General features: G+C 39.8%; 1 protein-coding gene across 2 annotated transcripts in view; it reads left to right on the forward strand.

Annotated features, from left to right (window-relative positions):
- Window positions 1–16,150, forward strand: part of Slc39a10 (solute carrier family 39 member 10) — a 120,595-nt gene that overhangs the window by 24,182 nt on the left and 80,263 nt on the right. The window contains exon 2 of one of the 2 annotated variants that reach the window (XM_069995695.1): window positions 8,914–9,011. The exons of the other annotated variant lie outside the window; for it this stretch is intronic. The gene's annotated coding sequence lies outside the window, so the exon portion shown is untranslated. The remainder of the gene's footprint in view (window positions 1–8,913; window positions 9,012–16,150) is intronic. 2 annotated transcript variants of the gene reach the window in all.

The following is a 16,150-nucleotide window of genomic DNA, read 5'->3' on the forward strand; positions in this document are numbered from 1 at the left end:
CAGCTCCACTTCTGGCCTATTCTGAGTAGCTGATAAGAGATAAAAGTCTCATGGACTTTCCTGCATGGCTGGCTTTGAACCGCGATCCTCAGATCTCAGTCTCCTGAGTAGCTGGGATTACCGATGTGAGCCACTTGCGTCTGGCCATTCCTTATTTCTTAATTTTAGGTTTTCTATATTTGCTACAAGTTAACAATTACAAAATTCATTCTCTAGATTTATTATCACTATCAGTTTAAGTAATGAATATATATAAATATGTGTGTGGTGTGTATATATATAGAGAGAGAAATAGAGAGAGAGACACACACACACAAACACACACAGACACAGAGACAGACAGACAGACAGAGACACAGAGACAAAGAGCTGGCTCAACTTTTCGAATTTTTTTTTAATTTAATTTTATTTTTTTGGGGTCTGGTCATGGGGCCTGAACTCTGGGCCTGGGCACTGTCCCTCAGCTCTTCAGCTCAAGGCTAGCGCTCTACCACTTGAACCACAGCACCACTTCCAGCTTTTTTTTTTCTTTTTGCTTATGTGGTGCTGAGGAATCGAACCCAGGGCCTCATGCAGGCAAGGCAAGTGCTCTACCACTGAGCCACCTTCCCAGCCCAGCTTTTCAATTCTTTTTTTTTTTGTCGGTCGTGGGGCTTGAACTCTGGGCCTGGGCGCTGTCCCTCAGCTCTTCAGCTCAAGGCGAGCGCTCTTCCACTTGAGCTACAGCGCCACTTCCGTTTTTCTGGTGGTTTATTGGAGATAGGAGTCTCACGGTCTCTCCTGCCCGGACTGGCTTTGAACCGAGATCCTCAGATCTCAGCCTCCTGAGTAGCTAGGATTACAGGCGTGAGCCACCAGCGCCCGGCTTTCAATTCTTATTCTGTATTTACAAATCATTTTCGTCTTTGCATGGGCCTTCTTGAATGAAATATCAGTCATATTTGTGGTCCAAAATAAAAATGGTGGTTCTTGCAATAGAGAGATCAATCATTTTAGAGCAGCCTCACTGATTCCTCCCCTCCCCCAGAAAAAAACTATATCGCCTGTTTATTTTCTCTTAAAAATTGTGCAAATGAATATTCTTTTTACTGTGAGATTTTTGTAACAGCCTTTGAAATTGCTATTGATACACCTGCATGTTAGGAAAGCCAGGATTTCTAGACTGGACTTGTGACTAATTTGAAATTGTGACATATATTGACTAGAGTTATAATTTTTTGCAATGTCCCAATGTTGTAGGAGGGTTCTATTGTTCCTAGTTAATGCATCTTAATTAATCCACATTACATGGTGTGTTTTATTGCTGTTCACTTCAGCATTTGCTAGTTCAGTTCTCCAGTAGATTACTAAAACCTGTTTTTTTTCTTTTTCTTTCTTAATTCTCTTTGAGAAAAGCTTGCTAACAATCAAGTCTGGCCAGTTCTTCTAGTTAAGTGTAAGTTCTATCTTTAAAATCATAGAGGCCTGCTTGCTTGTCTGAGGTATTTTTTAATTAGGCCAAGACATGTTTTAGCTTGAGAATTTATCTGCATAATTCTAGGTTTTGATATGTAAGCATGCTAGCCAGGAGAATATTACATGTGGATTTTGTTGTTTTGTTAAACCGATTGAGACTAACTTAATGCACTTCTCTGTAAAAACTTCCTTTGCCTCTTGGAGTCTTTTAATTAACTACTACTGTTCAGAGTGTGCAGAGGTAAACATTCTCTTGCTGTTAGCTCATCTTTCCTTCCATTTCTTTCCTGATTATTCTTTTATTACTCCTACAGATTACTATATCTCAAAAGTGACTCTTTGTCCCTTAGTTTTCTTTGTGATCAGGATGAATGATACTACACTGATATAGAGAACCATTTGAAATTCAATGAGAACTATCCATTTTGAGAACTTGACAAGGAGATCCCTAGTCACAGCTCTGGGGACCCACACTGACAGACAGAGCACCCTTGCAACAACATTTCGTGGGAAAAAGAGGGCTTGGGCGAGGACATAGGCTGTGAGGACTCAAGTTACCCTTCCTTGGCAGATAAGGGCTCCACTGTCCCACTTAGCTAGAAAACCAGCCCCATCTTGCAGATGCAAGAAAGAATGAAATCTGTCCATTATCTGAGCAATGGGATCTACAGCATGGGCCACATCTACAGCAATGTGGGCTCTCTACATAGCTTATCCTTAGAAGTTAACTTGTCTCTCATGCCAGCCTACTTTGAAAAACCTTCCCATTGTATCAGAGTGTGTCCAGGGTGTCGGGTTTGTTCTTGTTCATTCAAGATACAGTGAATACAGCCAACCACGAGGGCACCTGGCTTGCCTGGTGCTGTTTTGTAGTAAAAGCCTATGTAAGTGTGTCTTATGGGACTGCCAATGGCACAGCTGTAACCATGTTCTAAGAGTCAGTCCAAATGCCCTTGGATACAACCTCTGAAGAGTAATAATAGTGACTCTAGGAAGTTATCACACGTTCTTCACAAAAAGGCTATCCAGTGTGGAGAGAAGGTCTGTTTTGTTGTAATCTAGGTTGTCTTCACTTACATTTTCCTTTTTCAAGGGTCTTCCCCTTGACTACTTATTCACAATGGAACTCTGGTGCTTTATTTTCTTTTGAAAAGTAGGAATTAAGGTCCAAGAGTATAGATTAAGTGGTTCGTCCTTGCCTAGAATACATGAGGCCCTGGGTTCAATTCCCAGCATGATAGAAAAAAAGAAGGTAGTGAAAATTATTGCAGTTGAGTTTTTTTTCCTAGTTGATTAACTATCTTTCAGCAAGCTCTGTGAGGTGGTCACTAATGTATTCCAACAGTTAAGTACACACAGAACAGCACTTATTAAATCTTTGTCACATGAAAGTATATCTTTAGCAACCTCTGGCCATGGAAAGCATGAAGGACATCTTAAGATAACAAGAAGATAGAGGAGGCACAACAGCCCTTGTTGAGGAGATGCAATATATCTGATTTACCATCCCACACTGGCTTTTCTCGTTACCTTCCAGATGGGAGAGGCTGAGCAGATGAAGCTCTGAGATGCTTCAATGAGGTTAATGTACTAAGTGCTTTTGTTTACATACATTATGTCATCTGACCTGCACATGTGCCCTATGACATAGGCTGAGATTTGAAGGTTGGGTGTATGTAGGCTACATAACTAATACAAAAAAATTGGCAAGGTCAAGACTTGATCCCAAGTCTACCTAACCCCAAATAATGTACTATTGAATATTAGATTACCTTTATTTTGAACATAGTGATGATGGTCAGAAATGTAAAATTGCAAGTACAATGACAAATTTTTGTCTCTCCAGCCAGTTGAGCTTTTCTATTTCAACCTCATCTATTACCTCATTGTGTTTCCTTTGTCATTGCTCACTCACCATAATATGGACAAAGAACTATCTACTGCACATTGGCCCTTTTCATCTCGTCCACAGCAAGGCATGTGGGAACTGATTTTGCAGTTCAGCTCTGTTTTTGTTTTGCCAGTCCTGTGGCTTGAACTCAAGGCCTGGGCACTGTCCCTGAGCTTATTTTGCTCAAGGCTAGCACTCTACCACTTGAGCTACTTCTAGCTTTTTCTGTTTATGTGGTGCTGAAGAATTGAACCCAGGGCTTCATGCATGCTAGGCAAGCATTCTACCACTAGGCCACATCCCCAGCCCCGATAGGGCACTTTTTATTTTGTACTTTTGGATTTAACTGCAGGATAACTCCAGTGGTATTATTTTCCCACTCAGTTTTAATTTATAATAGCAGTATTCTTTGCTTTTCAGTTTTGAATCTGCTATATGTCTTTCTTTTGGGGGGGGGGTTCCAGTTGTGGGTCCTGAACTCTGGGCCTGGGCACTGTCCCTCAGCTCTTCAGCTCAAGGCTAGCGCTCTACCACTTGAACCACAGCACCAATTCTGGCTTTTTTCTTTTTGCTTATGTGGTGCTGAGGAATCGAACCCAGGGCCTCATGCATGCAAAGCAAGCGCTCTACTACTGAGCCACCTTCCCAGCCCCTGCTATATGTCTTAATAGGCAGTTTGGGAATGTCCATAGGCAACTCTTCTTTAGGCCTAAGTAGGAGAAATTCTCACTGAATTTTGTCATCTGAAAATGAACAACAGCAAAACAATTTTCTTAAAACCAAGTTTATGTATATATGTGCTACATATTTATTGCTGTAGAATACTATAGCAATTATCTATGGTATATGTATAACTATACATGTTTATATAGCATTTCAATATATGCAATTGCACTACAAATTACTTTCTGTGTTTTGTTGTCATCTTTGATTTTTTAATTTTTTTTTGGTGCAGTGGTTTAAGTCCCAGAGCACATCAGACAAGCATTCCACCATTGAACTATATCACAAGCCTCTAACCTTTTAATTCTCCATATATGTTGAAGATCTGGTGACAGAGAAGATAGGATAAATAAGTTGACTCTAAAAAATGAAGAATCTAGATGTGATTCTTCATAACAAGACCCAGATAAAATAGGATATTTTGATTTTCTGTAAAGTCCTAGTATTAAAAAACCAACCTGACACACTAACCTTCCAAACAGAACAAGGATGTGATTTTATTCCTTTGCTTTGTTGGTGATCTTTCTATAGTTCAATTTGCATAGGAGAGATGATAAATTCACAGGAATGGGTACAGAGCCCTACCATACAATTATTAGTTTACCTTCTTTGTCTCTCCTTCTCTGACCCATCCCAATTGTAAAGTAATAAAATCAAGGCAGCTTAGTCTATGACTTCTCCAGGTTTGAATGTGGAGAAGCTCAAATACAAACAATCCAAGAGTCCATTGATCCTTCTTACTTTTTAGGATGCAGTGTGCCATGTAGAAAAGGCTGAAGAGAAACTCACGTGCAAGCAGCTTTTTAGTTCATAAACTTCCTCTCAATTTTACTTCAGGTATTCTAATTACTCTTGATCATTACCCATGCTAGCCAGAAGGCATTTAAACATCACAAAAACATGTCCATTACATTGGTAAGGACTTACAGCAAACACTACGCATTAGTAAGAGCTGTTAGAATCTTTTCAAGAAAAAAAATTATTAACATGGCAATTGAAACATTAACCATTTATTTTGCTCTGGCTACTTACAATACACTTGCATAGGGCTGGGAAGATGGCTCAGTGGTAGAGCGCTTGCCTTGCATGCATGAGGCCCTCAGTTCGATTCCTCAGCATCACATAAGCAAAAAGAAAAAAAGCCAGAAGTGGCGCTGTGGCTCAAGTGGTAGAGCGCTAGCCCTGAGCTGAAAAGCTGAGAGACAGCGCCCAGACCCAGAGTTCAGGCCCCATGACTGGACCCCCCCCCCCAAAAAAAAAACAAAAAAAACACTTGCATAGTGCTTTATAAAGTTGTAGATGTCAACAAAGATACATTTTTTTCTTTTCTACATAGTAGGAAAAGAATTCTGAGCAAAATCATTGCATTTATTACAATTTAGAAAACATTGATTTGAAGTCTTAAAAAAGTGGGTGTTTTGCTATTTACTTGATGTAACTGGCCAAAATACCTGAAAGAACATCTTAAAAAAGGAAAAATTGATCTGGATTCACAGTTTCAGAGGTTTTTGTTTGTGGTTAGTTGACTTCCCTGTGCTTCAGTAAGAGGTCATGGCCATGGGAGTATAAGGCAAAAGAGGTTCTCATCTCATGGTGGACAGGAAGCAAAGAAAAGAAAACAAATCAGCCCTGTACAACCTCCAAAAGCATGCTCCCAGTCTCTCCACTTAGGCCCTACCTTTTAAAGTTTCCTGTACCTTCTATGATTGCTCCACCCATAGTAAGTGCTATAAGTAGAAGGAAGAAAAACTAACAGAGAAATCAAATTATATAGAAATGACTGTAAATTACAGTATGACAATTATTTAAATGAGGGAGGAGATTACAGGTAGGGAAGGAAGAATCTTTGAGGGGTTGCTGCTGATAGGTACAATTTTTTCTGGTATTTTAATCTGATGAATAATAATTGTCTATAAGAGGTATGTGACTATACATATATATATATGTATATATATACATACATTCTGAAATGGTCAATCTAATTGGATTCATCATCTTATACACTCATATTTTTGTTCTGAAAAATATTAAATATACCCTTATAATTTGGAATATATAATTCATTATTACTTTTAAAAACATTTTTCTCTCTCCTAATCTTATTTCTTTTATTTATTTTTTGTTTATGTGGTACTGAGGAATCAAACCCAGGGCCTTATGCATGCTAGGCAAGCACTCTACCACTATGCCACATTTCCAGCCACAATTATTACTTTTTAAATTCACTATTCATTTCAGTAGGTCACCAAAGCTTATTTCTTGTAAGAAAAACTTTTTTTTTTCTTTGTGTGAGTCCTGGAGCTTGTGCACTGTCCTGAGCTTTTGTGTTCAAGGCTAGTGCTCTACTACTTAAGCCATAGCTCCACTTCCAGCTTTTTGGGGGCTAATTGGAGATAAGAGTCTCACAGACTTTCTTGCCCTGGCTTGAACCTTGATCCTCAGATTTCGGATTCCTGAGTAGCTAGGATCTATAGATGGGAGCACCTGCAACCTAGGAGAATCTCTTAACCCTTTGAGCAATATCTCTCCTTTTTCCCATCAGCCCCTTCCCTGAATTCTGGTGATTACCATTCTACTCTCTATTTCTATGAGATTGACATCATCCAGTATTTGACTTTCTGCATGCCTTCTTTCACTTAGTTTTAAGTGTTGTCACAAATGAAATGATTCCTTCTTTTCAATGATGAATAGTATTACCTTGTACATGTATGCCATATTTTCCTTATCAATTTTTCTGAAGATGAATGCTTGAGTTGATTTTATATCTTGAAGGTTGTGAATAATGCCACAACGAACACTGGAGTGCAGATATTTCTTTGACACACTGATTTCAATTTCTTTTTTTCTTCTTCTTTTGTCATTGATAGGGCTTACACTTGGGGTCTGGGTGCTGATCTCATATTTCTTTGCTCAAGACTAGTGCTCTACCACTTTGACCAGAGCAGAAAACTGGAAGTTTTCCAATTAGAGTTTCATGAACTTTCCTGCCAGGGCTGGCTTTGAACTGCGATCCCCAGATCTCAGCCTACTGTGTAACCAGGATTACAGGCATGAGCCATCAGCACCAGACTTGATTTCAATTTCTTTGGATGGATATCCAGAAGTAGGATTTCTGAACCACACAGTAATTCTGTTCTTAGATTTGAGAACCTCTATACTTTTTTCCATAACAGTCAGACTAATTTATAGCCTGATGATCAGTGCACAAAGACTTCCATTTTCCACACCCTTGCCAACACTTGTTATTTTTCATCATTTTGGTAGTACCCTTTTTTTTAATAGGTGTGAAGTAATCTATCATTTGTGGTTTCAATTCACATTTCTCTTAAGATTTAGTCTATTCATTCAATAGATGGTGTGTGTGTGTGTGTGTGTGTGTGTGTGTGTGTGTGTGTGTGTGTGTGTGTGTGTGTGTGTGTGTGTGTGTGTGTGTGTGTGTGTGTGTGTGTGTGTGTGTGTGTTCTGATGTGCTGATCCTGTAACTTGAACTCAGGGCCTAGCTGCTGTCCCTGAGCTTTTGTGCTCAAGTCTAGCACTCTACCACTTGAGCTACAGCTCCATTTCAGCTTTTTGGTATTTAACTGAAGATAAGAATCTCATGGATTTTACTACCTGGGCTGGCTTGAAACTCAAGTCTTAGTCTTATAATTATCTAAGGTCAAAGCATGAACCACCAGTACCTGGCCCTGTATGTACTTGTGATTGGGTTAGTTATGTTGTTATTGGAGTTAGAAGGTGGTATTTGATATCATTCAGTTAAGAGTATCTCCAGAGTCCCAGAGTTGGCCACCAAGGGCTCATGCCTATAATCCTAGCTACTCAGAAGGCTGAGATCTGAGTATCTTTTGAAGCCAGCTTGGGCAGGAAAGTCTGTGAGACTGTTATCTCCAATAAACTACTCAGAAAAAGCCGGAAGTTGTCCTGTGGTTCAAGTGGTAGAGCACTAGCCTTGAACACAAAGAGGCTCAGGGACAGCACCCCGGCCCAGAGTTCAAGCCCCAGGCCCAGCAAGAGGAAAAACAAAAACAAAAACCAAAGACTCCTCCAGGTGATATCAACCTTTTTTCCTCCTTGGATTATTTGTTTACTCCTAGTCTCTTCTTTCTAGTTTCTTTGCCAAAAGAAGGAGTAATTCATGAAAAAATACTTTATTTTCAAATGCAAGTTGCATTTTTTGTACTATCATTAAGATAGGCAAACTATGCACATAGATTATACTCAAAGTAAGGGTATAATTCATGCTGTTTGCAAGATTTCAAGGTGATATGCACGGAAAGAAAGCAAAAAAAAAAAAAAATTGGAGAAGAGCCATGTAAATAAGAAGAGACGCCAGAATGTGTGTTTTACTAGTTTGTTATAGTCATGATGTTGTAAAAGGATCAGTCCAAAAGACTTTGCTTTATTTATTTAATCATATTCACTCCCAAACTTTTGGAAGCAAGTGCAGAAATAAAGGTACTTATGAAGTCAGACTTGGAATTGCCAGGAAGTAGTAAAAAATGTTAATCCTTGTGACCTGTGTGAGTCCTAAGGAGAAGATGAGCTCATGAATGCATTTATCTATAGATCATTACAAGGCTGAATTAAAATACATTAAATATGGATGTTGGATATAAACTCTTTAGGGTTAGCCAACATAAAAGAGAATGATTGAAGAACTACTTGAAGGTTTCAACAGAAAAGAATGTCAGGTCCTAGCTGGCTGGGGACAATAGCTAATTAAGCATCTCTCAAGAAAAACATTCATTTAAAACTTGTGTTTGAAAGCCCTAACACCAGGCTGATCTAAATAAATGCAAATTTAGGAGGAGGGATTTGCTTTATCCTATTTGTGGTCTCCACAGCCCCTGGACCCAAGACACTTCAGTAATTGTTTACCTGGGTTGGAGTGAACTGAAATGAACTGGAAATCCTAAATCATCTGTGGAAGTTTCTTTAAAAGGTGAGTTGTTTATTTATCATTTGCTACACGATACGGCTAGCAATGTAAATGCCTTAGATCAAACTTTCCTTTTACTATTTTGTTCTGTTGTGCAGCATTTTTAGTTTTAGAGGGCTCAGTACAACTAGTGACAGGCATGCACTTTCTCCTTTCTCCCAGAACTTTCACTCTCAGAGTGAAAGGTGTGTGCTAATGAAAGGCCTTGCTAGAGGAAGGGCACCAAACATCAACACCTAAATACTGAATGAAGTATCTCCCAATCAAAAGGGAGAAATATGAAGCCACCCCCCCACCCCCACTCAAATGTGAATGAATATGAAGAGAATGCCGAAATCATGGAAAAGGAAGAACAAGAAGGACATTTATATGCAAAACCATACTGGGATATAATATACAATGTAGACAAAGGCATGTTGTGGGATCCAGATTAATGGAAAAGAGATGTTTGCTAGAAAGAGGAAAGGAAGAAAGAAAAGAAGGCAGGAAGGCAGGAAGGCAGGAAGGCAGGAAGGCAGGAAGGCAGGAAGGAAGGAAGGAAGGAAGGAAGGAAGGAAGGAAGGAAGGAAGGAAGGAAAGAAGGAAGGAAGGAAGGAAGGAAGGAAGGAAGGAAGGAAGGAAGGAAGGAAGGAAGGAAGGAAGGAAGGAAGGAAAAAAGGGAGGGAGGGAAGGAGGGTGGAAGGAAAGGAGGAAGGAAATACCTTGATTAGGGAGGGAGGTAGACAAAGAAAAAGGGAGGAGTAGGAGAGGAAGAGAAACAGAGACACTCAGAGAAAGAGACTGAGACAATGAGGAAGAAAGGGAGGGGAGGAAAGAGGGAGAGAAAAGAAGGAAGGAAGGCAGGAAGGCAGGCAGGCAGGAAGGCAGGAAGGCAGGAAGGCAGGAAGGAAGGAAGAAAGGGAGGGAGGGAGGAAGGGAGGGAGGGAGGGAGGGAGGGAGAGAGGGAAGGAAGAAAAACGAGCCCTGCATACATTCCTATTATCAATAAATATTTTGGAAGAATAGTGGAAGGAATTTACAGTGAACAAGTACACATGATTACATGGTTACAGTTTCAAAAATATCAACTTACTGCTATAACATTGAACTAAATAAAAGAGACAAAATCTTGAAAGAAAAAATTTTCTGTTCTCTATTTTTTAATCTTATAATGCTAAATTAAACTTAAACTTAATCAGGTATATTTGTAATTAATGGACTAAAGAAGGACTGATTACCTAAGAGTAGGTTCAGGATCACACACAAATTTATCTTAGCTAATTCTGAACCAAATACACAACTACCACAGACCTGAAAAATCTGAAAAATTCTTTCTGAAATCCAAGTGAGCTTATTTACTAATGCCTTGGTGCATTTACTAAAGAAGACTTTTATTCTATAACTTCAGGATTACTCTATATCAAACAAACATATTGCCTTAATTGTAAGAAGAAACAACAAAGCATACTACCTAACAATGTTTTATACCATTAACTGCAAAGAATATTTAATGAGATAGATACTGGTACAATTCTTTTCAGTAACAGCTTATGTTTTAACTTAAAATTTCACTTTGTCTAGCTTCATTTTATATGGTCAAACGTATATAGCTTTTGAGCTTTTCTGCTCACCTGATAAGATTATCCCCAAGATATGGACACAAGAGCTTGTTTTTGTTGTTTTTAATGTACTATGTGATTTTTTTTTGTTTCTTTTGTATGTTCTTTCCCCTATGGTATATCCCTTGTTGTCACCATATTTGATTTTGGCACCCTGCATCTTGTATATACATTTATCTAATTTGGGACTGGAAGGGGATTTGCAAAATGCTGAAACAAGGACACAGGATGACTCGTTGCAATAATAATACTCACGAGACACTACGTTGGAAACAACTTCTGGGGGTGATGGGGAAGGAGAAAGGGCAGGGATAGTAGGGGAAAAACAAAGGAGGGGGTGACAGTGTTCTACAAGAAATGTACTTGATACTTTACTCATGTAACTATAACTACTCCCTGTACAGCATCTTTACAATAAAATAAAATTAAAAAAAAATTAAACATAGCCAGGCACTGGTGGCTCATGCCTGTAATCCTAGCTATTCAGGAAGCTGAGATCTGAGGATCACAGTTCAAAGCCAGCCCGGGCAGGAAAGTCCTTGAGACTCTTATCGCCAATAAACCACTAGAAAACCAGAAGTGGTGCTGTAGCTCAGGTGGTAGAGCATTTGCCTTGATCTGAAGAGCTGAGGGACAGCGCCTAAGCCCAGAGTTCAAGCCCCACGACTGACAAAATAAAAAAAATTTAAACATAAAAAACTCACAAACAGGGCTGGGAAGGTGGCTCAGTGGTAGAGTGCTTGCCTTGCATGCCTGAAGCCCTGGGTTTAATTCCTCAGCACCACATAAGCAAAAAGAAAAAAAAAAGCCAGAAGTGGCGCTGTGGCTCAAGTGGTAGAGCACTAGCCTTGAGCTGAAGAGCTGAGGGACAGCGCCCAGACCCAGAGTTCAGGTCCCATGACTGGACCCCCCCCAGAAAACCAAAAAACTCACGAACTGAGTTCAGCATATGAGTAAAACATTCAGAATTTAAATTGTACTCAAACTTATTTCTGATCTGAGAAACTAAAATAACAGACAAGCCCAGTGAAGAATGCTTTCTAACAGCTTTCAGATTTTATGGTGCAAAGAATTGGCTCCCAGTACGATTTCACTAATCGTTGGATTTTAGTTGTCTCCTTTGGGTTTCATCTTCTACAAAGCAGAACATCCTGTATGTGCATGCTCTTTTCTTTGATATGATTCCATATTAGGATCAATTATGTCATGTTATACTTGCTTTTGTTATTATGTGTGGAATAAACTAAAAGAAATATTAACTAACTTGCCTGGAAGCTAATGCAATTCAGTACCTACCGTGTGTGTGTGTGTGTGTGTGTGTGTGTGTGTGTGTGTGTGTGTGTGTGTGTGTGTGTGTGTGTGTGTGTGTGTGATGATCTGGGTGTTGTCCCTGAGCTTTGTCCTCTAAACCCACCATGCCGTTTTGTGTGTGTGTGTGTGTGTGTGTGTGTGTGTGTGTGTGTGTGTGTGTGTGTGTGTGTGTGTGTGTGTGCTACTTTGAGCCATTTCTGGCATTTGGGTATTTAATTGGCAATAGGAGTCTAATGAATTTAGCTAGGATGATAGGCATGAGCCATGGATGCCCAACTTTATTGCAATTCTTTTTTTTTTTTTCAGTGCTCACCTTTTAAATTTGGGAGGTCATTTTCCTTTTTACTGACTTTACATTTTAACTGTATTACCAAGAATAAATGTTTTCTATAGATTTTTAGATTGCCTTAAGCTGTATCCCAAGCCTCTATGAGTTTTACACAGAGATACACCCACGTACATAACTCAAATCAAGATCTAGGAGATTTTCAGCACCCAGATGGTTTCCTGTAGCACCTTTCCAATGAATACCCTGTCCCTGGTAAATGCTTTGCCTTATTTGAACTTCATATAAATAGAACCTCAAGCTATGTACTTACTTACATAATATTTTTGTGTCTGGTATATTTTAATCAAAATGGAGTCAGTGAGATTCATCCATAGTGTTCCATATGTCAGTAATGTGTTATGTAGTATTCTATTGCATTTAATATCTTACCATTTTTCTTTCCCTGGTCACAAAAATTTATGTTTATCTATTATAAGTAAGGCTGCCTCTAATATTTCCACTGTCGGCTTTAGTTTTATTCCCCCACCATCTACCTGCCGAAATTATGACCGTACAGTTCTGTGGAGGGTTTATGGTTGCCCATCTAAGCTTGCTTCACAGTACTATTTTTGGTTATTCTGATATCAGAACTCAAAGGAAGATAAAATCCACTGTTCCAGGTTAGAAAGACAGAGAAAACGGAAGAGGGAGAGAAGTGGGAGAAGGAGAGGAAAAGGAATAAGAGAAGTAGAGAGAAAAAGAGGGGAAGAAGAAGGGAGGAGAAAGGGAAAGAAAAATGCATAGGCATGTTAGTATGAAAATCTTGAATCGTGTAATTCCATTTTATAGAGATATCTGATCATCTTAATGTTCAGTGACTAAGTAATGCTTACATGATTACAGACTTCTTTACCTCATTTTTGGAAACCCTCCATGCCCTGTGGAAACTATTTGAAGAGTTCCATCATAACTGTAAGAAGTGGTAAAAATCACCACAAGTTTCAAGGCCAATTTCAGTAGGCAGTGTGGTTGACCTAGTAGTTTTCCTAAGAGAGAATTCTTCATGTTACTTTTTCCATTCTTCATGAAGAATCTGAAACTGTTGAAAATCCCAGCGAGGAGGAGAATAATAAAACACACCTTCATGTATTCTTTTCCACTTTAGACTCTTCTCTTTTTACATAGTCTTCCACTTCTCTTAATTTTTTTTGTTATTGTTGTTGTTACAACTTTATTTTGGCTTCTTCAAATGCTTGAACTTTCTATCTAGACTTAGGTCATGTGCTAATGGCTCATGCCTATAATTCTCCATCTTCAGGAGGCTGAGATCTGAGCATCCCAGTTCCAAGCCAGTCCCAGAAGAAAAGACTGTGAGACTCTTATTTTCAATTAAACACCAAAAGGCCAGAAGTAGAGCTGTGGCTCAAGTGATAAAGCACAAAAGTTAAAATACTATGATTAGGACCTGAGGTTAAGCCCCAGGACTGTCAGGGGGGAAAAAAAAGTTGTTGTTTAGATCGAGAAGTTTGTTTTCTGGAACCTAAGAATCTGCCACATAAATAAATTAACTAATTAACAAGACACTACACCCTTTTAAATTTTTACATCTAGGTCACCGCAGAAATGGTAATTGGAAAATTATTCTTTCTTGTAGTACTAGCATTTGAATTCAGGGCTTCATGCTTGCAAAGCAAGCACTCTACTCTTGAGGTTTGCCTCAGCTCTTTTGCTATCATTATTTTTTGAGTTAGGGTTCACTTTTGCCTGGTTTGGCCTAGACCCTGGATCCTCCCCATATGTGCCAGTATTGCTTCAGATGGAGACCTTGGGAACTTTTTGCCCTGCTCGTCTCTACCCAAGTCTCTGCCTCTCAAATAGCTAACAGTATAGGTATGAACCATTGACACCTGTCAGTGCAATCATACTTTTTCTTCTTTTTTCTTTTTTTTTTTTTTTTAGTTGGTCATGGGGCTTGAACTCTGGGCCTGGGCTCTATCCCTCAGCTCTTCAGCTCGAGGCTAGCATTCTACCACTTGAGCCACAGTGCCACTTATTGTGTTCTGGTGGTTAATTGGAGATAAGAGTCTCATGGACTTTCCAAGAGTCTCATGGACTTTCCGGGCTTGCTTTGAACTTGGATCCTTAGATCTCAGCCTCCTGAGTAGCTACCAGTGCCTGGCGCTCAGATATTTACATTTCCGTCATTAAGGATTTCCTTTTATTGAGTGTTCATTTTGAAATTGATGGATTATTTTTAATAGTTTGTTTAATTATGATGGAAATCCATATTTTTCTAATGTTCATTGTTGAAATCAGAATATATTCATTTTCAAGTAAGATCAAGATATATGAAGTTTGAGAAGCTTCATAATAAAGCACTTCTCTTAAAGGAAGTCAGTTTAACCAGGTGGCAGTGACTCCTAGCTTCTCAGGAGGCTAAGATCTGAGGATCAAGTTTCTAAGCCAGCCTAGGTAGGAAAGTTCATGAGCTTTTTACCTCCAGTTAACTACCAAAAAGCCAAAAGTAGAGCTGTGGTTCAACTGGTAAAGCACCAGCCTTGGGCAAAAGAAATGAATAGACAGCACTCAGACCCTTAATCCAGTACACACTCTCTTTCTCTCTCTCTCTCTCTCTCTCTCTCTCTCTCTCTCTCTCTCTCTCTCTCTCTCTCTCTCTCTCTCTCTCTCTCTCTCACACACACACACACACACACACACACACACACACACGTGGTGATTTAAAGGATGCCTGGTAGTTCACTTCTGTAAACTGAAGCTAAGTAGGATTTCAAATTAGAGACCAATCTAGACTCCCCCCAGTGTGTGTGTGTGTGTGTGTGTGTGTGTGTGTGTGTGTGTGTGTGTGTGTGTGTGTGTATGAAAAAGAGAGAGAGCGAGAGGGAGAGAGAGAGAGAGAGAGACACTGAGAGAGAGACTACTGCACAACCACTTTAAGCCAAGTTCGGGACATCAACTCTAAATCAAAACCATTAAAAAAAAATGATGTCTCTGATCGCAGTTTCTTCATCACAGGTAGAATGTTAAAATAGGACTGGAGTTTCCCTGGGGCTTCCCATCCCCTCATCGGTGGTGGATGCAAGGGGCTCCAAAGTGACTCACCCCACCAGTAGGACACGCCACTGACCACTTTAACCTCACCACTCATTTCCTGGAAGCAATTATATTTCAAGATAGAATGAACATTCTGTAGGCCAAAGTTGGTGGCCTTAGAATTACCATGTATGTCAAAGGCTGGGGTTGGTAATATTGGAAGAACTAGTTTTAGTCTCCAGAGTTTTCTTGACAAAAAGCTCCTTGGGGGCATGGAGGGATGGGGGCGGGGGAAGAGAAAGGTTGCAGGTCTTTAACCAAATTCCAAAACCTACTTACTTTCTGGCTTTACTTAAGTAGTCTGCCAGGAAATAGCCCTTTGTCTGCTTGATGGTCCCCTCAGAAAAAGGCTGAAGTGGTAAGGATAGAAATTGTAATTCTATTGCAAAAATGGGAAAGGGGGGGAGGAGGTGGAACCTAGCTAGAACTGGTTTTGAATTCCTATGATAGTGCTGAAGTTGTTCAAGGTTCTCATTCAACTTTTACAATTGGCCCAGTGTTACGGAGAAGGAAAACCTGTTGATACAGCTCCTTTTAAGTACCCCGAGTTTCCAAACAGTTCTCTAGATAGTACACATTCCTGTGGTGGGAGGCAGAGGGTGAGCTGCCAGCCTCCTCCATTCATTCAGAGAAGGAGAAAGAGACGGAACTTACCTCCCAACAACAGGTAAAGCATGTCCTGTAAGTGGATTAATTTATTATATGAATGGAGGTTCTGTTGGAAGGGGCCATGGGCAATGTTCTCTCTCCTGGTGCTCTCTCCTCCCCCACCCTGCCGTCACCCTCCTGTGTCCTGAGCTCCCAGAGATGAAAAATGTTTCTTGTGCGAAGGATACCTTTCCTCCTCCTCAATG

This window comes from Dipodomys merriami, unplaced genomic scaffold (genome assembly GCF_024711535.1).
Source record: "Dipodomys merriami isolate MVZ:Mamm:240054 unplaced genomic scaffold, mDipMer1.0.p SCAF_49, whole genome shotgun sequence".
Classification (NCBI taxonomy): Eukaryota; Metazoa; Chordata; class Mammalia; order Rodentia; family Heteromyidae; genus Dipodomys; species Dipodomys merriami.